At 36.9% G+C, this 22,762-nt stretch overlaps 1 long non-coding RNA gene and 1 pseudogene across 1 annotated transcript; both read right to left on the bottom strand.

Annotated features, from left to right (window-relative positions):
* Positions 1 to 11,818: 11,818 nt before the first annotated feature.
* On the bottom strand, positions 11,819 to 21,369 carry LOC144339004 (uncharacterized). The gene is made up of 3 exons (XR_013413528.1): positions 19,632 to 21,369; positions 16,028 to 16,108; positions 11,819 to 12,893 (listed from the first exon to the last, which is right to left on the bottom strand). It is a non-coding gene; the product is annotated as an uncharacterized LOC144339004 (long non-coding RNA).
* On the bottom strand, positions 18,863 to 19,177 carry LOC100426443 (large ribosomal subunit protein eL42-like; annotated as a pseudogene).
* Positions 21,370 to 22,762: the final 1,393 nt, after the last annotated feature.

Below are 22,762 nucleotides of genomic sequence, written 5' to 3' on the forward strand. Positions count from 1 at the left end.
CTTAGTTAGCTTGGCCTATGCCAAGAAATGAGCAAGGACAGCCAGCATGATGAGACTAGAGGCAGAACGGAGTCAGCCATGCTAGACTTCCCTCACTGCCATGATTGCAAGGATGGCTTCACTGTCCTTGTGTAAACAAGAGGAGATGGGAGAAAGTACTTTTAGAAATTAAGGCAAATAGTTAATCTGTTGTGACACAAGGAAAGGCAGAGTACACAGATACAGGTGTTGTTAGATATATAATTGATCTACGTGAATTACAAGATATACTTTTGTAATTGCTCCAATTTTTACGTGAATTAGGAAGCAAGATCTTCAACTGAGAGTGAAAGGTGAGATGTTGTAACAGACAGAAAAATATGAAATAGTACTCTCAGATAGTAAGAAATGAATATGCTGGGGGAATTGAGTATGGTTGCCAGGAAGCATTAAGGCCTACTTATGATTGATGATAATTAATTTAAAGTTAGATCAGTCAGCAGGTTTTGTGTTTTCTCTAGCATCATTTTGCTACACAGGTATAACTGTGGAGCCGGTAGAAAGTTGGATTTAACCAGGGTTGCTGTTAAATTTTACTTTGTTTAATACTTTATATTTTACAATCATCCCCCAGTATCTATGGGAGATTAATTTCAAGACCCCTTGAATACCAAAATGTGTGGCTGCTCAAGTCCTTTATATAAAATTGCTTAGTATTTGCATATAACCTACATAATCCTCCCATTTAATTTAAATCATTTCTAGGTTATTTATAATACCTATACTATGTAAATGTTGTAAAATAGTTACTATAGTGTGCTTTTAATTTGTATTATTTCTAATTGCTGTATTTTAAAAAATATTTCTTGAATATGCTTGATCTGTGGTTGGTTGAATTCTTGAATGCAGAATCCGTAGACACAGAGAACTGATTACATATTGAACTGATTATAAATTCCTGTTCAAAAATCAAAACAATAAAAAATGCACACATTGAAATGCCTCACTCTCCACCCTGTTCCAGTCTGGCCCACTCTATTACTTCCCCCAGTTTATCTTCAGAGTAACCATTTTCCTGTGTTGGGGCTCAGAAACTGATACTCTCAAATATGTCCTTTTGACACGCTGAATTAAGGAAGCCTCAGGTCTCTCTGAACTTACCCTCACAAATATCTCTTCCGAAGAAGCTGAAGCTCCTTTATCTGCCTAAGATCCAGACCCACCAAGAATAATTGTTCTTTCTTTCCTTCCCTGTTATCTCATTATCCCTTGCAGATAATACTTTAATAGTTCATTAAAGCAGACCAAGATGTGACCTCACCTGAGCAGACCTTTTTACTAGTATAAAGACTGTCTCCAAGTATCATTTAAATTCTGAAGACAACTCTTTACAAGTTAGTTAATCTCCATTCCAGTCATTCTCTTTCACAATCAGTTATTGTCCTTCAATAGAATTCCTCTTCTCCTCAATACCATAACCTGTTTTACTAGGACTGAAGCCTCCATTCTTTCCGTAACCTCAAAATGGTATATAAGTTTCTGTAACTCATTGGAAAGTTGGATCTTTATCCTGAAGGCTCTAATGTATACATATTAAAAACATTTGTATGCCTTCTCTCCTATTAATCAATCTGCCTCATGCTCGTGAATTTTCAGTGAACCTTTAGGTGGCCAACAGCTATGGCCCCACACCTGTATATATCTAGTCCTTGCTGCTTTCTGCTCTGCCAGGTTTAATTTGTTTGATGCTATCAATGCAATAGGCCAACGGGACATTCTCTGAGACTCAAGGTGATTATGATCCTCTGGACTATATTTCCCCAGAGATCAAACTAGTTTAAGATAACCATGACATTAAGAAAGTGAAGATGTAAATGCTATCCTCCAGGGGTAAAGGTGAGAAATTATTTTTTATTTTTAAAAATTTTTTTAGACAGGGTATCTCTGTCACCCAGGCTGGCATGCAGTGGCGTGATCTCAGCTCACTGCAACCTCTGCCTCCCGGGTTCAAATGATTCTCCCAACTTAGCCTCCAAAGTAGCTGGGACTACAGGCATGCACCACCCTGCCAAGCTAATTTTTCTTTTTCTTTTTTTTTTTTTTAAGTAGAGATGGGGTTTCCACCATCTTGGCCAGGCTGGTCTCAAACTCCTGACCTCAAGTGATCTGCCCGCCTTGGTCTCCCAAAGTGCTGGGATTACAGGCGTGAGTCACCGTGCCCTGCCAAGGTGATAAATTTCTAATTGTACTTTCAGATCAGATTTCAGAAAACATCATTTACCATGTCAGTAGCTGCAAACTAGGTGACAGAAGTTTTGTTAATTTGTTTAAATATACCACATTTGAAATGGCAGGTGCATTTAACCTCATTACGTTTACTAATCATTCACAATAGTTTTCCAAACTCATTTAGCTTTGCACGGACCAAACAGACAAGTAAGAATATGATAGAAATCATCACTTTTAAATCTTTCAACTCTTTGATGAGGACAAAAATTTACGCACTCGCCGCCATGTATGTGATATTTATTGTTTTTATTGGGAAGGGTGGGCTTCCAAATGTTTTCACAACTATTTCTACTATAAAAGCCCTTATTCCACTGGTAGAAGAGTTTATGAAAGCAATCCGCCAGATGCTGGTTACTGTGAAATAAATTCAATTTGGGTCTTTGGATCTGCTAGACTCACAGTGAAATAGATTTAAGCAAAGACTACATTTATCACCTGCCTTTTATAAGCCCCACTCTGACCTGTGAACCACAGCAGCTTTTTGAGTCTCTCTTACATTCAGAATCTATATTAATGGCCCACAGAGATGCTAGATATTTCTTTCCCCAGGACACACTCACCTAGTTTTTAGCAGCAGGTTATTCTGTGGAAAGGTCTAAAGGAAGTTGTATAATATACATGCGTGGCTTTGCAGCACAGTCTTCTCACAAAAGTACCAATCCTCCCTCCATCAAGGATCTCTGGGGGGACTGACTTAGGTCTGTGAACTCAGAAAAGACCTTCAATTTCCTGTATACTGACCTGGGTCAAGATTGTGCACACCAGACTGAGAGTTTTGTTTTTTGGTTATACAGATGAAGCAACGAGTTAGATATTGCTCATCTATATTGTTTTTAAGAAAACATTAATTAATAAGTCACTGACACAGACTCATGTGGGTTAAAACATTCTGACCACTCCTATAATTCTATGGTTATATACAGTAGATATATAACTGACTCCAAAGATTAAGCACTGTCACATGAAATCTGTCATTCCAGAATCCTATTTTACACTGAAATCATGAAATTCAGTTCCATAATTTGTCTTCCACTGTCCTCTCTGATCTACACTAAAGAATTTTTCAACAATTGTGGTGCTCCTCTTACCAATGCATTTCTTAGGACTCTATTAAATTAAAGGAATCTCTTCCCAAGGGGTGCTGTTCTCACAATTAACTTCCTATTATGCATTTATTTTACAGATTAAAAAAAGCATAACAAGGTTAAGTAAATCATATATCTAAGAAGGTGGTAGATGAGATTAGCAACCAGGCAATCTGATATTACCACCCCTAACTACTATGTCATACCACCTGTAACATACATGTCAGCAGAATCATTAATCCTAAAAACTGAAGCAAAGGTAACACAAAACAGCTTTCCATTGTATTAAATAAATTGAGAAGAGTATAGATTCTTAAAGATATATTACAATAAAAAGATATAAGACCAAATAAAAGGTGATTTTTAATGTAAAGTTAAAAAGGGACATAGTACAATTCAGTTAAAAACTGAAAATAATTAAAGCCATTTCAGAAATAAAAGTTGTGCTAAAATTGGAAAGGAAATAAAAAAATTACTGGTAAACATACATGCTCATGAAGAATAAGTTGGAAAATACTTAAAATGGAAAGCCACAAATAGATAAAAGTAAACAAAAAATTATACAGAGAAGGCAGAAAAACAGAATATTTGTAGAAATAATCTATCTGAAGAAGAGTTACAACAATTGGGAATGAAAATATTAGACAATATTCCTTTACCACAGTAAAGGAAGTTCTATATCTGTTTACCTAAAATCATCTATGTCTCTCCCTCATCAAAAAAAATTCATGCAGAACTATCTTCATAAAGAAATACTGTGATTTGATTAATAAACTGATAAACTGATGGTTAACCCATATAGATAATTCTATGAGGATACGGGGGGAAGAAAGGAAGAAGAAAAATTAGAAAATCAAGGAACATGTTACAGGGCAATCAGGTATGCCTTATATGTACATTTAAGGCCACGACCAGAGAATTATTTTCTCTAAAGTTATTAAGGATTAAAGTATAACCCAGAACCCAAGAATAGCTTCACATAAGTAAAATCAACTACCAACTGATTTTTGACAAAGGTACAAATATCATTCAATGGAGAAAAAACATCTTTTCTAAAAATAGTTGGGATATCCATAGGCAAAAATAAAAAAAAAAAAAAGAAGAAAGAAAGAAAGAGAAGAAAAAATAAAGAATCTTAAAGAATCTTGACCTAAACCTTACACCATAGAAAATAAATAATAGATTTAAACATAAAAGTTTGAGAAGAAATTATAGGAAAAAGTCTGTGGGATGGGAAAAATTCCTAATCATGACATCAAAAACATGATCTCTTAAAAAGAAAAAAATCAGTAAATCAAACTTTATCAAAATTAAATACTTTTGCTCAGTGAAAAACACTGTTAGAAGGATGAAAAAACAACCTATAGACTGGAAGAAAATATATGAAAACCACATATCCAATAAAGAGCTAGTATCTAGAATATGTAAAGAACCTCAGCACTCAATAGTATACCCCAAATAATCTAATCTGATATGGGAAAGAGTGCTTGTGGCTTTCTATCACCACTTAGATTTATTTTAATAATGATTACTTAGACCAGTGGACTGGCAGAAGAATCTCTGTTCATCTATAATAGAATGGAGTTGGGAGTAGGTAGGTCAGAAAGAAATGTCAAAGAAAAATATTCAGAACCTGTAAAATGGAACTGTTAGAAGAAGACAAATGGAAATCTGAATTAAAGTTTAAAAAGCCTAAGGGGATTCAAATACAGTAGCAAAGAGACTTTCTTGTACTAATAAGACATGGGTTTACAATTAAACAACTTTTATAGCAATTGAAGAGCAAGCTGGTCAATGTTGAGACATCAATTAGTGATACGAATAATCAAGGACCAGAAATTTCTCAAAACACTGAATAAGATAAAAAGGAATTGATAATAACAATGGAGAAAATAAAAGCCTTGGAAGACCTGGAGTTCTTATATAGGTCCTAATAGACCTAACATATTAATATATGCATTTCATGAGAAGAAAGAACAGGCAGAGTAGAGGCAATCATTAAACAGATAATAGAGGAAAATTAACTCTGAGGGAGAAAGATCAGTCTTCAGACTGAACATAGAGTTCTAGGCAAGATTAATCACAAAGACACACATTGTAAAACCTATGATCTATAAGGATTAAAAAAATATGAGCTTTCAGGTAAAAAAAATAATGTTCTTATAAAATAAATTTTAAAAAACATCTGACTTCTACCAGATTCCTCAGTTGCAATATATGCATTAGGAAGCCCATGGAAAAATAACTGACAGTTTTTCCTTGGTATCACTGGGGGATTGGTTCCAGGACCCTCTGAGGATACTAAAACCTAAGATGCTCAAGTCTCTTCTATAAAACGGTGTAGTAGTTACATATAACCTATGCACATCCTTCTGTGTACTTTAGATCATCCCTAGTTTATCTCTAATACCAGATACAGCATAAATGTTACGTAAATAGTTGTTATACTGTATTTTTAAATTTGTAAATTTATATTATTTTTTATTTTTTATTTTTTTTTTAGTTTACTTAATTCCTAGTTGGTTGAAACTGTGATGCAAAACCTGTAGGTATGAATGGCCGACTGTTTACCATTTTTTTAAATAAGTCAACAAGAGGGTCCTAAGTTCAGAAATGTTATTATTGGACACATATTTCTATATCAATGTTTATATCTCTATCTATCTATCTATCTATCTATCTATCTATCTATCTATCTATCTATCTACCTACCTACCTACCTACCTACCTACCTACCTACCTAGTAGTAGATAGTAGTACCTATCTATCTACCTACCTATAGATCTATTTAGCTGGTTACATACATTTTGAGAAATTTCAAGTATTCTTAAGAAAATATTTGAAACATACTTCTAACAAAAAAGCAGACTAGAGACCTGATGAGGAATACAAATGGTAAACATGGTATGTACAGACATAGACAAGGCTGATAATCAGCTTGTTTGCATTAGTACAGCTATACTGGTGGTTAAAATATTGACATATTTCTATAGTGCTTGGTCCATAGCTAACGACCTGATTTCTGGAGTCTTCCCCACGCTCCTGACCCTTGCTACTTGGGCTCTTCCCTGTATCCTCTTGACTATCTCCTAGTCTGGCAACTAAAGGATTAATGTCTGGACCATTAGGAGCCCTGCAGGTTTAAAAATCTGTTGTGAGAGAGCTGTAGAGCTGTGTATCATGAAATTCTCCTACTCTTGTGTGCATCATTAGATACGTATTTTTTCCATTGTTCTCTATGTCTCTCTCCTCAGTTAAATTCAATATAGGTTTATCTATTTTTTCAGTCTTCTTAAATATACAGTGCTTGCATAAGGGGAATTCGTTTGTGTACTTGCCAACAGAGATTCCTAATTGCTATGCCCGTAAGTTCATCACCCAGAGATGAGCCCTGCTGCTCTATTGATTTCCCTGCCTATAGATCTAAAGACAGATAAACATAGACAAAGAGATCAAAAGAATGGAATATATATTAATGAAATAATACATTTGCTAATGTTTTGCAACCACCTTTTGTGTATACTAACAATCATATTTTCTGTTCAATAAATATTAATGTACACTATAATTTTACCAATACAATTTAATCAATTTAATTTAATCAATTGATTAGTCAATTGATTGATTAATTGACTAATCTATTGATTAATTTAATTTAATCAATAGATTAACTAGGACTAGAAATCAATTTAACTAGTCCTCTGTTTTTCAATATTTAACTTACTACCAGTGTTTTGTTGTTGTAAACAGTAGTGAGCACACTTGCTTCAGTTGATTTGCGCTGCTGTAACAAAATACCTGAGACTGGGTGACTTATGAACAGTATAGATTTATTTTCTCACAGTTGTGGAGCTGGGAAGACCAAGATCAAGGCACTGCCAGCTTTGATGTCTGATGAGGGCCCATTCCTCATAGATGGTACTGTCTAGGTGTCCTTACATGGTAAAAGGGACAGAAGGGCAAAAGAGGGGACAAATGCTGTGTCTTCACGTGGTGGAAGAACAGAAGAGGAAAAAGTGCCTACGCTAGTTCCCTCCAGCCCTTTCATAAAGCACAATCAATTTAGGATAGTAGAGCCCTCAAGACATAATCACTTCCTCAAAGGCCTCACATCTTAATACCACCACCATGAGGATTATGTTTCCAAACATCTCTGGGGTGGGGGTTAAATTCAGCCCATACCAATACTTAGCTCATTTAATTTATTTTCCTAAAGCCATTACTTACAAGTGGAATTCTTGAGTCAACTATCAGCACAATTTTAAATTATTTCATATGCACACCTAATTTTCTTCCAGAAACTAGATTCCTTGATACTGCAATTAGCAGTGTCTTAAAGATCAAGTTTCCACATTCTTCTATACATTAGAAAACAATTTGCTTAATAATGGGTAATTTTTTTCTTTTGCCAATTTAATTCAGTAAAAATAGTATCACATTACCTTAATTTGTATTTTTTAAGTGGAAAGCCTTAAAAAGTATTCTGTAGTTTGTGACAATTATCCCTTCCTTCTCCATTGTTTTTGAATATCCATTTTCCATAAACCAAATTATAATATATATTTAGTTTTTGTCTAGATTTGTGCTGTCTCACAAGGTAGCCACTAGGCAAATATGGCTATTTTAATTTTAATTAATTAAAAATGAAATATAATAAAAAATTCAATTTTTTGGTCATACTTGCCACATTTTAAGTACTCAAAAGCCACATGTGAATAGCAGCCAATGTATCAAACTGCACAGCTATGTATTTTCATAATTGAAGAAAGTTATATTGGACAGTGCTATTCTTGAATTTCTATTCTATAATCCATTTTAAAATTAACGGAGCTTTATAATACTTTAAAAATTAATATGTCTATTAATTTAGAGTCTTTTGAATAAGGCCTATCTTAATAGCTTTTCTCCAGATTCACGAAGGGTATCTTAGTCTGTTAGAGCTGCTATGACAAAATATCATAGACCGAGTGACTTAGAAACAATGGAAATTTATTTCTCACAGTTCTGGAGGCCAGAAGACTGAAATAAAGGCTCCAGCACAGCTGGTGTCTAGTGAAGGCCTGTTTCCTTGTTCACGGACAGCTGTCTTTTTGTTAGAACCTCACATTTCAGAAGGGCTGAGGGATCTTTCTTGGTCCTTTTGTATAAAGGCACTAATCCCTGCCCTGGTTGAAAGACCACACTGAGAAAGAGTGGAGGCTGGGATGGTATGGGGAAAAGATGCTGTCCTTCTGAGAAGTTAAATAGTTTAATGAATACATGTGCCTCTGTTTGTTTCATGTCTTTGGCCAATTTTCAGAGCACTGAAATAGTGGTTTTGACAGTTTTGTGCAGTTCTGTTGTTGTTTCTGAAAGAGTGAGTATGTTGCACTCCTCCCTCCATCATACCAAAGTTACATGATTTTTGTCACACTGTTGAGTTTGCCTGAGACAGAGGGTTCTTGTCTAATTCTGGGAGTTGCTCTACATGGGTGCCTCTTTTGATATTGTAGATTCAGATGAGTTGAGGGGGAAAATGCTTTCCTTACCAGAATTTTAATTTTAAATTTCAGAGAGCACCTTGGGTGGGTGGGTATGCAAAGAAGTAGAAGCACAAACTGTCAAAGCATTGGCCTTCTCTTCTGGGTGAAAGAGTTCAGTGTTGGCATTGACTGTGGCAGCCAATGAATGCTTTTACTTTCCATAAGATGGTTCCTCAGTGTTGTTTCCTCATCATAAGGGTTAGAGAGAAGCTGAGCAGTGAGGGATTTATCCCAAATAGAATTTCTAAAAAAATGCATCTGCAGGCTTATTTACATTATCATGTTTGTATTACATTATCAGGTTTGTATTGACATGATCACAATACATTTATGGAAAAATGTGTGGGATATTGGAAATTCATCCCACCAACTGAATTTCTGTGAGGAGTTTCTTCATGCATTAATGAAGAAAAATGGATAATCTAAGTTATTGGGGAGTAAATAAAAAGTCTGAAGTATGATTCCAATAGTTCCCCTGACTTGAACCACCAGTGGTGGCAGATGAGGACAGACTGAAACAAACCCAGTGGACGTGGGAAGTGTATCCATTTCCCACTAGGTGGCTGCTTGGGCTGGCCTTCAGATCCTTTGCCAGTGAGGGTTTGCCAAGCCACAGGCAGGTAGCCACAAGGGCTATCCTGGATGAGCCCCCAGATATCTAACTAGTTAATGGGTTCTTTTGGCCTGCTATCCAGAAACAGTTGATTTATCAAGCTAGGGGAGTTGTAATTGATATGGTATGGTTGTGTCCCCACCCAAATCTCATCTTGAATTCCTATGTGTTATGGGAGGGACCCAGTGGGAGGTAATTGAATCATGGAGGCAGGACTTTCCTGTGCTGTTCTCGTGATAGGGAATAAGTCTCATGGGATCCAATGGTTTTAAAAATGGGAGTTTTTCTGCACAAGCTGTCTCTTTTGCCACCACCAAATAAGAGGTAACTTTCGCCTTCTGCCATCATTGTGAGGCCTCTCTAGCCACATGGAACTGTAAGTCCATTAAACCTCTTTCTTTTGTAAATTGCCCAGTCTCAGGTGTGTCTTTATCAGCAGTGTATAAACAGACTAATACAGCAGTAAAGAGTTTAATACACATAGAGCCATCTAAATGGAGACCAGAAGTTTTATTATTACTAAAATTAGCCTCTTTGAAAATTTGGAGGCTAGGGTTTTTCAAGGATAGTTTGGTGGGCTAGGGGTTAAAGAATGGGGAATGCTTATTGGTGAGGAATCCAAATATAGGTGTGTAAAAAACAATTCTTATGCTCTGCATCCACTTCCAAGTAAAGGTCATAGAGCAGTCTGTGGTCTGGGTAGAGTTATCCATTAGTCAGAAATGTGAAAGTCTGAAAAGACATCTTAAAAGGCCAATAGGCCAAAGGTTCTATAATAGTGTGGTTATTTATAGGAGTAATTGGGGAAGTTGCAAATCTTGTGATCTCCAAAACAGTGACTGGTAATCATTTATTCCTATGTCTTTGCAGAATTCAGACCCCTCTCATCTTCCTAACCTGATGGACTTTCATTGTTTTAAAAATGTGGTTTAATTTTAGGAAGGCCTATTTTCACTTAAGCTATAAACATTTATCCCAAAATTAACTTGGCCCATGTCCAGGAATGACCAAAGGCGGTTTAGAGGTAAAAGGCAAGTTGGAGTTGGTTAAAAGGCTGTCCTTCATTTGCTGCTGCAGCAGCTCAACAGACCTCCTTCACTGTCATAATTTTCTCACTGTTACAGTTTTCACAAAGGCAGTTTTAGAAGATCAGATCCTAAGATTACCTCTTGGAATCCTAAGACTGTCATAAGCTGAAGGCTGCAGAAATTAGGAAATTCGGTGGCAATGTTTAATCCTTGCTTATATTAGTGTGGATTAGTTTCTTCATAAAAAAATGGAGAAATTCTATATCTGGACCCCAGTTTTCCTTTTCATTGCTCCTCCCCAGAGTTTTCCTGCTCTTCCTATTTTCCACTTAATGGTTTGGTTAGACTTACTGCTTGAAGACAGTCTCCTCTCTCTTTCATGGATACTTCTAAGGTAACTCAATGAATTCTGGGCAAGTTCAGGGCCACCCCAAACAGCTTGAAATCTTGAGACACACCATGGAGTTCCTGAGGTGGTGCTCACTGCTCTTTGAAAGGGGAGAATTAGATTAGAGCCTTAAGGAAAGTCAAGTTTTAGAATCTAGAATGAAGCTAGTAATGTGGAGATTGAGTTAGGAGATGGCTTATTGTTTGGCTTTGAAAGCAGAAACTGGATAATTCCTAGAAGGAACAGAAAAGTCACTTTTTGTTATTGTTGTTACTATTGATTGTTTTAAAGGTAGAAGTGATTGTATAGGTGTAATGGCTGAAGGAGCCCCTAGAGAGTTGATGTCTGATATTACAGTCTCTGCAATGACTATCTGATTAACCCACTGAAGCAGCTGAATATCTTTACCTTTTTTTAAATGACAAATTGAGGCCAAGGCAACACTGGTTTCACACAAACCTTCTTTTTCTTACCACCCAACAATAAAGACAAGCATAATATTCATTTTCACTTTAGGCTCTGGGGACAAATCAGTAAGTAAAATCTATTGATGCAGGAACAATGTAAACACTTGTAGGTAACGATGTAAACTCCTTGTCAATGTCAGAAAGAGGAGCTGTGTTTGTAACCTCATATTTGCAGAAGCACTATAACAAAGGGTAAATTTTTCAGTGATTGCATTTTGTTCTGATTTCTACCTGCTCCTGAATCTGTTATTCTCTCTTTTCATTAAATCTGTACCAGCCTCCTGTATACTCATAATCTCTGCCCTATAGTGAAATTCACCAGTCAATGTCAATGCCTTGGTTATCCACACTGTTGAAAGCAGACAGCAGCAAATCATTTTAAGTTCATTTGATGATAAATGCACTATTAATGGATCAGAAAGACAAATGGACTCAAACTGCAAATCCACACAATGTCATAGGAGTTTATTGTAAGGGTGAGGGTAGTTGAATTTCCAACATGATATATAGAAAGCATAACTTTTATGACATAAACATTTGTATACCATACAATTGAGTTGCAGTAACAGGCCTCTGGGGTAATGAGGTAATTTTTCCCATTTCGTGAGTTAAAACTTTAGAAAAATTCTGTCCTTCATTTGCTGCTGCTGCAGCTCAACAGATTGTGAGCCACCATCCCTTCCCCTGCTGGGAATGGCCTTCTCTGTCCAAGACAGAGAAAGATAACCAGAAAACTCAAGGCTAGGCATGATACTTGTTTTCTATAGCAAACTTTCTGATGAAAGCGGTGGCTTTCAAATTGCATGGTCCATGAAAGTTCAATATTCAAAAAAGTGTTCAGGGACACCTTATTTATATTTGAGTAGAAGGTGGGGCTGTGGATCTCCCACCCCAAGTTCAATCAAAGCAGTTTCTCTGTGGTCATTTATATATCATGGATTTCTGAGTTAGACTTTACTTTTTAAATGGATTTCATCAATTAAAGAAACTTGGAAAAACCCTGATTTTTGGTTTAATGAGAATTTGAGCAAATCTACTCAAGTGGAGGATTACATGGAGTAGGAATGAAAAAAGGAAGTAACGGACACAGTATCTTGGGCCTGCAGATAACACAAAATCACTGACTCATGCAGTTTGTATAGTTATATAACAAACTGTTTTGTGTTTATAGTAACTCTGAAGAGAATCATAGAAAATCTGCCCCAACAAACGGTGCCTGGATTCGGACAAGACTGCCTTTCAAGAGCAATGAAGTCTTGAGTCATTTATTCAGCATACTGATTCTCCTTTTTCTAGTTTTAAGGAGTTTTTCTAGTTTTATAAGAGCACTAGTAACATCTACTTCACAGAGGCATTGGAGGGATAGATGATTTAACAGGCATGAGCAGGTATTCACAGAAAGAATAGTTGCTTTGCCTTTTTTTCTGTGTTCTTATATTCATGCAATTATCACTGAAAGATTAATTTCTCCTTTGATTTGTGGTTAACAAGTCAAGTTTCCAGGCCATTCTATATTCAGTGCCTTAGAGAGAAAGAAAAAAAATATTTTGGACTCAGTGTCAACTCAGTCATCATGAAAATAAGAGCCTGTGAATAGAGAAGGTGTGCATGGAGATGGCAGCCAGAATTTCTAAGGAGTTACCTCAGGCCCCCCCATGTTGCCTCATATGAATGTTTTGGTCTTCTCCCAGAGGGAAGAGCTGTGCCCAAACTCAAGTCCTACAGGACCAAAGCCCCCACATTTTCTACATGGACTGCTTGAAGCCTGGCAATTCTTAGCACTCTGCTAAACAATCTGATCTCAGATCACTTGGCACCCAAGTGTAAGGTGCAGTGTTGCTGTCATATCTGTCTTAGGAAAAAGAACAGAATAGATTCCTTGAGTGGAGTGCAGTTCCACAGTGTATTCAGCTATGCCCAAACCCAAGAATTTCTTTTCACAATATGCTGAGAGAATGGGCACCATAATACCTCTGAGCCTTCTGCCCAAAGTCCAGATTTGATTCAGTGACCCTCATTATTGTTTGCCCACAGCAGTGTACCCCCAAATCATAGCTGTAACAATAATACTAAAGACTTCTCTAACTTGAGAAAGCTTCCCATTTAAAAAAGATGTTATAAATGTGTTCACATGAGAAATATGTAGGGCACGTGGCAATTTTCAATCAACATTAGGGTTGTGTGAACCGGCTAAAATGTAACTGATAATATTAGAAGCTTAAACATAATAAAAATATCCCAACTGACATTCCTTTCATTAGAATCCATGGAATTTGAGGAAAAGTATTTGATTGTATGCTTTGCTTTTTATATTATTTTGTTTCAAAGTATTTGATAGCCAATCATATTTTAAGGAGATAGTTTAATATATTAGATACTACTACTATAAATGCTTTAGCAAAAAATTTATACATAAACAAGGAAATTAATTTAAATTATTCTTATTGTGTACTTTAAACATAGTAACCTCAAAGAACACTTACACATGAGATTGTGTGAATTTGAAATAAATAAAATCTCCTAATAGTATACAATTCAGATATTTAAGAAATGAAAACATGCCTTTTCTCCAATTAGTTAAAAATATTCTCAAATTCTGATGTTTTATGAAGACACATTCTCTTGGATAAGTCATTTCATTTAGTGGAGAACATGATGGTGGTTTGACAGTTTGTAATTATTCTATAATGTACTTTTATTATTTTTTATTATGATTAATATATAATTTATATTTATTTAAAGTTATATTTATTTCATTATTATATTGAGGTCTTTCAACAAACAGTGAATAGTTACTACATTGTAGATGTAGGCAAAGGACAAACAGGTCACTACCCCTGACCTCAGGGAGATTTCAGTCTAGCTAAATTACCCATTTACATAGAAAGTGAATATGTGTGAATAAAGAACTAATGTGTGATAAGTCAGAACGTTGGCAGGGAGTCCTAACCTATCTAGGAGTGACCATGGAGGCAAGATTCACATACAGTAATGGTTTACACGCAGAAGCCTGAGACAGGAATAGGCGAAATGTACCAGGAGAAAAGGAAGAGTCAGCCCATAGAGAATAGAGACCTCGGAAGAAGAAGAAAAGAGGGAGTTCTAGAGGGGAGACGTAGGTAGGGATCAGATCATGGAGGCCTTAGGATGGGAAAATAAAAATACACAATAACTTATCGGAAGAGGGCAACCACAGAATCCAGTTTTAAAATACACAACACAAATGGCTGTTAACATGAAAGGAGTTCCTGGAAGGGGAAACTGCTTGAATAAAGGCAGCCCAATAGGAGATCTTCAGAAGTGAGCACATGAAGAGCACAGGAAATGTGGGGCAAGCTGGGGGAAGTCTGGACAGAGGAGAAAAGATTGTTTGGGACCTGATGGTGACAGGCTTTGTGTTCCACATGGAAGAATTTGAATGCAATCCCCATGACAATGGGACGCCATGGATGATCAGATCTATTGTGGAGAGTCTACTCCATTAATTTGAATTGGAGGTTGGGAGAAGAGTTAGGCGGCAGTGACAGCCACAATCCAGAATATGATGATGAGGGCTTGTACTGGAACACTGGCAGTGGGGATGAACAGGTGAAAATCTACCTGAGAGCAATTTTAAAGTCTACAGTTGTTAAAATTTCATAACTGCTTGTATTTTAATACAGAGTGAAGTTGTTTTGGCTTTGTTTTGTTCTATTTTGTCTTTTGGGAGGTGGTGACCCTGGAAAACTAGTTTTTGGCTTTTTTTTAAGTTTGCCTCTGTTCCCTTGAAGGGTCAATTTGGAGAGTTAGAGACAGTTGATTCTTATTTAATACATCATATGTCAGCATTTAGGTGTTCACATTTTACAATTAGAATGTTGAAGAAGCATCCCGGAAATGGGGGAAGCCAAGTTGCTGATGCTATGAATAATTGACTTAGCTCATGCTATGGACAAGTAAGTGTGGAAATTGCAACACAGACCATGGTCAACAGGAATCATTATTTGTTGTTGGGAGCTTCTGGCATCATGAGCCCTTGTGATCACAGACAGAAAAAGCAAACAAAAATTCCAACAGCCTATGCATTCCTCTTTGTCCAGCAGTGAGCCCTACCATCAGCCATACCTTCCAGTTCTAATCTGTGCTATTTCCTGGCAATGTTTGTTGGATTTGGAATCAAAAGTATATCTATTTCTCTGTTTCCAGATCTTCTCGATATTTTTTATTGTCTAATGCACCACTACTGTCTCTGCCTAGTTTTTATTTTCCTCTGAGATTAAAACTATCAAGTTTCCATGTTCACTGAAAAGCTGCTGCTCCATAGACATCATGAGAACATACTCCACTTGTCATTTTTCTTTAAAATTAGGCAATGATCTCTCAGGATGTACACACAAACTGAAAGAGATAATTCACCTGGAAACAATGTTATTTAAAACAGGAGAGGAAATACATTCTCGTTATCAGCTCATGAGACCAATTCTAAACTTGTATTCAAAGTCAGTGTGAGTGCCGGTGAGCAGAGAAACGAAGAATGAAGTGTAAGGAAAGATGTTAGAAAAAAAGGAATGCAAGAGGTATCCTGTAGGGATAGCAAGGAGAACATTTGAAAAGAAAGTTTGATGTGGGGAGACTTACTTCGTGGTTATAGTAATGGCTTGTTTGGATGTAACTTACCAGGATGTAAGTGTCCTGTGGCGTAGTTTCCAATGTCTTTCATCTTTAAATTCCATTAGCACCATTCATAATTCAATGAGTCTGGATAAATAATAACTGAATAAATGAAAAATCAATTAACAAGCAAAACAAATGAAACGGACACAAAATACAAGTACTATGAAACACTCGACTTGAAATATAAAAGTTGTGGAAGTGGGCTTAGCTCTGAAGGAAATCCAAAGTCAGGTGCATTGAATTCAGAAATTCAATGTCCTGAGCTAGGCTGCTCCGCTGAGATCAGCAGCAAACATCCCTAAGAATTCATTTTTGTAGTTATTTATTCATGTATATATATAAAATTGACACTTTGCTTTATCAAGTTGGCTGTGTTGTGCATCTATTGTAAATTTTGAGTGATGGCAATGTTTTAATCCTAGAAATTACTGTGATTAGGTTCTTATTATCTCACTAGCTGAGATGTACACAAAAATTAATGTCCAATCACCAATCCTATTTCTTCTGGTTTCTGAAATCTGGTCTAGGAGCTCAGGGTTAGATATACCCAAAGACACCTCCCTAACTGTATATCTCAGAGCCCTCTGCCTCCCACATCTTTCTTACTGGACACAGCAATCAGCTAAAAGCTCCTAGATTCTCATATCGCTGTCTGCTTGTTTTTGTTTTCACAAAATAAAAACTGCTTTGGGATTTGGGAAACTTTTGATTCTTACTTTGATTAAACTTGTGTATTACATATTAATTTTATATATCACTACCAGTTTCACAGAGTTAACAGAATTTACCTTGGAATAGGACACACATCTGCTCAGCCTTCTCTGGTAATTCCCCACACTGCTCCACATAACATAATGTCTGCTGGGGTACCTAAGCCTGTTTATATACTCTCCCCTGTGCTTTAACCAATGCTCTGTTCATGAGTCATCTTACAGCTTTTCTTCTTACATGATTTCATTTGCATTTATTTTATTTTTAAAGTTTGTTATTGTGATAAAAATATGCATAATTTAAAATTTACTATTTTAACCATGTTTTAGTGTACAGATCAGGGACATTAAGTACATTGACATTGTTGTGCAACCATTGCCACTATCTATCTCAAGAAATTTTCCATCTTCCCAAACCGAGATTCTATAGCCACTAAATAACCTCGTATGTTTTAAGTTTTTATTGCAGTATAACACATGCAGGAAAATCTCACATATTTACTATCAGAACATGAGTACACCTATATAATTCCCACTAGGTAAAGACATGGGATGCCAGAACCTTAAAAGTTACCTTTTGGTCTTCCTGGTCATCATTCTTCCCTTTTCCTGAAAAGGCAAATTTCTATCCTATAGGTAACCCCTGTATATAAAACAGCCTATTGCATTGGCTTTTTTTTGCTCATTCAGTTTCTTTGTGAGCTTCATCCATGTTTCTGCGTATAACTAACTGTGAAATGTTGATTTTCATTGTTGTATGTAAAGTACTCGACTGTATAAATATATATCATGATTTATTGATATATTTAGACTTGACGGACTTTGAGCCATATTCAAATTCCAAATTTTGCCTATTATGAAAAACACTGCTATAAAAATTCTTTTGCAAGCATTTTGGTCCAAAAGTGCATATATTTTATATACATATTATACAGTATATTTTCATTTTATTTCTAAATTTATATTTAACCAGAAGTAGAATCGTAGTGTATAGGCATATTAAACTTTAGTATGTAACACTAAATAATTTTTTAAGGCAGTAATTTCAATTTGTACTTCTAGCAGCTGTGAAGGAGTCCTCAAAATGTACCACATCTTTGGCAACACTTGAAGTTCTCAGTCTTTTAAATTTTCACAATTCTAGTAAAATATAATGGCATCTCATTGTCTTTTTAATTTGCATTCCCTTAATGATGAATGAGCTTGAGCACCTTTTCATGTTTATGGCATTTTTAGTATTCTCTTTTATGAAGTTAATATTTAAGTATTTTGCCAATTAAAAATAGGTTATATTTCATTATTGATTTATAAAACTTCCTTACATATTCATAGTCATTTGTCAGTTATTTGTGCTACAATAAATGTCTTCTCTCACCTTTTTTTTTTTTTTTTTTTTTTGAGACCGAGTCTTGCACTGTTGCCTGTGCTGGAGTACAGTGGCACGATCTTGGCTTACTGCAACCTCTGCTTCCCAGGTTCAAGTGATTCTCCTGCCTTAGCCTCCTGAGTAGCTGGGATTACAGGTGCCTACCACCATGCTCAGCTAATTTTTCTATTTTTTTTTTTAGTAGAGACAGTTTCACTATGTTGGCCAGGCTGGTCTCCAATGCCTGACGTAGTGATCCACCTGCCTCGGACTCCCAAAGTGCTGGGATTACAGGCGTGAGCCACTGCACCTATCTGGCCCTTCTCTCACTTTTTTATTGGCCTATGTTTGTACATTTTTATGGGGTACGTGTAGTATTTTGTTATATGCATAGAATGTATAATGATCAAATCAGGTTGTTTGAATATCCATCACTTCAAGTATTTATTGTTTTTATGTGTTGGAAACACTTGCAGTCCCCTCTTAGCTATTTTGAAATATACAATATATTGCTGTCAACTCTAGTCATCCTACTCTGCCATCAAACATTGTAACTTATTTTTTTTTCTGTTTAACTGTATGTTTATACCCATTATACATATCCTTATCTCCCTTACCTTCCACCATGATCATGAGGCCTCCCCAGCCACGTGGAACTGTGAGTTCAATTAAACTTTTCTTTTGTAAATTGCCCAGTCTCAGATATATCTTTATCATCAGTGTGAAAACGGACTAATACAGTAATAAAACAAAAGATGACACTTAGAACTGGATCACTTGGCCCTTTCTCTTATTTCCTCCCAGTTCAAAATGCTTGCATATTTTAATAGCCAGCATTCTCTTAGATCTGCAGTTGGGTTCCATACACTCAAACCTTAGCACAATCTTTGTAGTTTTAGCCTTTTTCCAGAAAATCAACTTAGTCTGCCCACCAGAGCCACTCTGCTTCCTGTTAGAATGCCACTTTCCCTGGGCCTACAGAGAATCCTTGCCCTTGTTGTACTGTGTTACTTTATGGGGTTGGTACTTGCCCCACTTCTTACAGAAAGTCCGGTGGGTTTTAGGAACATTCACCATGTTTGCGTGAGTGCTATTGGCATGGAAAGGATCCCTATACATTTTCTTTATCTTACTTTGTTCAGCATCTAAGACCTTAGCATGTTGTAAAAAGTGGTCTCTTTCCAATATCAGTGGAACTGAGAAATGTATTAGAATCTGACATTGGAGGATCCACGTTTTCCTGCAGAGAACTGAGCCAGGAGGAGGCAAGCAGAGCAAGCACAGAACCCTGCAGCAGTATTTATAATCAAGGGATAATCAAGGTCTGCAGCAGAGGTAGTTGGACTCAATTATTCTTTCCCAGATTATGCCATCAGTATCTATACCTTCGAATCATAAGAGAACTGATATTGAGGGCTTATAGGTGACCTGCTCTGAGCTTAGCAAGAAAATTGCAATCCTATGAAGAAAGTAATATTATTGTCCCACTTTAGAGGGAAGGGACCTGAAAGTAAAGAGACTGACAACTTACCCAAGGGCGTAGAACTGGTAAAGGTTGATCCAGTGTTTGTATCCCTTTTTTTCTGATTCCAGAGCCCGTGTAAACGAATATACTACATATATCCTTCTTCCTCATGTCTCTCTGGTGAACTTAGACCTCAGATAGCTTTGGGGGCAGTTTTTGGTCATCTCAGTATCACATCTTTAAACCAATGCTTCTCAGTCTTCATTGTGCACATGAATCACTTGGGGATCTTTAAATGCAGATTCTGTTTGGGTGTGTCCGAGGTGAGGCCCAAGGATCTGTGTTCTAAAACGCTCCCTGGCGATGCTGTTGCTGCTGCTGCTGACACAGGCCCAAGCTTTGAGAAAACAGCAAGAGTTTAACCCAGCTGTAAAGTCTGTGAAGTTGAGCTGCGAATCCAGTAGGTCACATCTACACCTGCTTGCCTTGATTGGCTGAATAATTCCAGCTGCTGTGCATTCCCCTTCAGGGGTCACTTGCTTAATGAAAGAGCTACATAGGCTGTTTCATCAATTTGCCCACATTAAATGGTATTACAAAGAAGAATTTCTATGTCTCTCTCTGATTTTGTTCATGCTCTGGAGAAGGCTAAGAAATAGGTAATTTATGCCAGCAGTTACAGATTACACATTTATTTAGCTACCTGACCGCAATAATAAGACCCTACAGGGGGCCAGATGGGGTTTCGTGGTCTTTACAATGCTGAAAATCTGTCCAAATGTAACAATTATGTAGGTATGTAGGTTTCAATGGTCTCCTTATGCAATCCTAGGTAAAAAAAAAAAAAAAAAAAAAAAAAATCAATCCTTATGATATAAAATGTGAATCTGGCTAGTGACCTAGTGGTGTCCTCTCCAAAGACTTTGTAGCTCTTTTGGATTTGATTTCCAGACACAAAGGAGAAAGCAGAACTGTGTAATTAATTCAATAGTCTACACATGTCTAAGAGGCTGTAATGCCTCTGATTACCTCTCTCATCCTGTGTGGGACTCAGGTGAAGGCAAGATTGTCTCCTTGGCTGTTTCTGCTGTGAATTTCTTCTCTGGTAATCCCTAACAGCATGCATTTTGTACTGAAAAGGTAAGGCAAGGAATGAAACTATGGGAGAGTTAGTTAATCCTTGGGATATAGCAGTCCTCTATGATCTCACCAGGCAATGTTCTAGAGGTGATGCAGCTGGACAGATGGCACCTGTAATGTCTTTTCTTTCAACATAAATGGGACAAAAACAAAAACAAACTATAAAAGAAAAATGAAAAGACATTTGTCTGGAGTGGAGTCTAGAGATGGGGCACTTTGGCTTTCTCTGTTAGGTTTATAAGATTTGGGGAGGTTATCTTTCTGATGAAGAATACAAAACTACTTTGATGCGCTTGTGCGTGAGGAGGGGATGATAATTATTAAACCCAATTAGCTCTTCAGCCAATTCACTTCTGCCTGTATTGTTGCTCACTGATTTATCTCGCTTCCGGGCCTTCTTCTTTTATTACCCTTTGCCCACTCCCTATATCAGCTGAATATAATTTCTTTGCTTGTTCTGTCATTTCATAATTCCTTGTCTTCTTCAGTGACTTTTCAGGACATCGTCTGAACTCCAAGGATGGCTTTCTGAGGCTTCCTGTGGCTCCAGAGACATTTTGGAAACTTGAATTGTTTCAGGCCAGCTTCATTATCTTTTTATCATGAACTTCCTTGTCTGCAAATATTTTTTTCTCTTTTCTTTTTTCCTGTTTCTTCCACAAGCCTAGGAATCAAGGGAGAAATATGTCATTTACTCATAAACATATTTAACTTGGTGAGTTCAGTTATTTTTGCATTTCATCTTGCATCCAACAAGGTGTGTCCCATCTCCATCTTCTCCATTTCCCTGCCACATTAGTTACTATGTATGTATGTGGTCCACATAGGTGAAAAGCACAATTCCAGGCACTTTAATATCAGATTTAAGGAACTGTTATTTATGCTCATTATCTTTTACATTTCTCCTTGAGATCCTATATTTTTTTGTTATATCCAGGAGTGGGATTGTTGTGTTCTAGAGTTTGAGCATTCTCAGTTCCACTAAATAGTGCCAGATTTTTTTTCTCTCTCAGAAGAGGGTACCAATTTATATTCCCACTAAGAGTGCAGAAGGTACCACATCTCTTTACAACTCTAACAATATTGGATATTTCAGTTGCTCAAATCTTTGCCAATCTGTAAAGGTATAAATTGACATCTTTTTTTAAAGTGTTAGTTTATTGCTTCTTTCTGATCCTTTTTCAACTCCTTATTGAAATATGAACATACAGAAAAGTATACATGTGTACATCTCAATACATTTTTACAAATAGAACACAGTGTGTAACTGTTATGCCAAAACTCTATTGACTCTAACGGGATGGCACCAGGTTCAAGAGGCCAAATAAGAGACCCAGAACCAGAGAATGAGACATGGTGTGTTATCAGGAGCTTTTTTTTTTTTTTGAGACTGAGTCTTGCTCTGTTGCCCAGGCTGGAGTGCAGTGATGTGATCTCGGCTCACTGCAAGCTCCTCCTCCCGGGTTCACGCCATTCTCCTGCCTCAGCCTCCCGAGTAGCTAGGACTACAGGCACCTGACACCATGCCCGGCTCATTTTTTGTATTTTTAGTAGAGACAGAGTTTCACCATGTTAGCCAGGATAGCCTCCATCTCCTGACCTCATGATCTGCCCACCTTGGACTCCCAAACTGCTGGGATTGCAGACGTGAGCCACTGCGCCTGGCCAAGAGCTTCTATACAGGGGAGAGAGTCCAGTGGTGGTGGACTGGGCAGAAGAACAGCAACCACTTTCATAAAGCGTTCAGTTTACACAAAATTTTCACTTAACACTCTCCCCCTAACAACCCCCACCTGGCAATCTTCGTTTAACCCGTAACAAAGGGCCTTGATCTCTAGTATGGCATGTTTCCAGGGGCTGGGCTAGAGACACAGATGTTCCTCTTAGATAACGAATGGATCTCCAGGTTGGCTACTCCTGGATTCCTTAGCTCCAAAATCTGAACTTTCAGGTGCCTATGCCATATAGTATCATTCTTAGGGTATGCGCAGGTTATCACTGTCAGGTGCATTTACCATACAGTAACCAATCCAGATCAATACAGTTTTGCATTTCTC

The sequence above is a fragment of the Macaca mulatta genome, chromosome 2 (assembly GCF_049350105.2).
Source record: "Macaca mulatta isolate MMU2019108-1 chromosome 2, T2T-MMU8v2.0, whole genome shotgun sequence".
Taxonomy (NCBI): Eukaryota; Metazoa; Chordata; class Mammalia; order Primates; family Cercopithecidae; genus Macaca; species Macaca mulatta.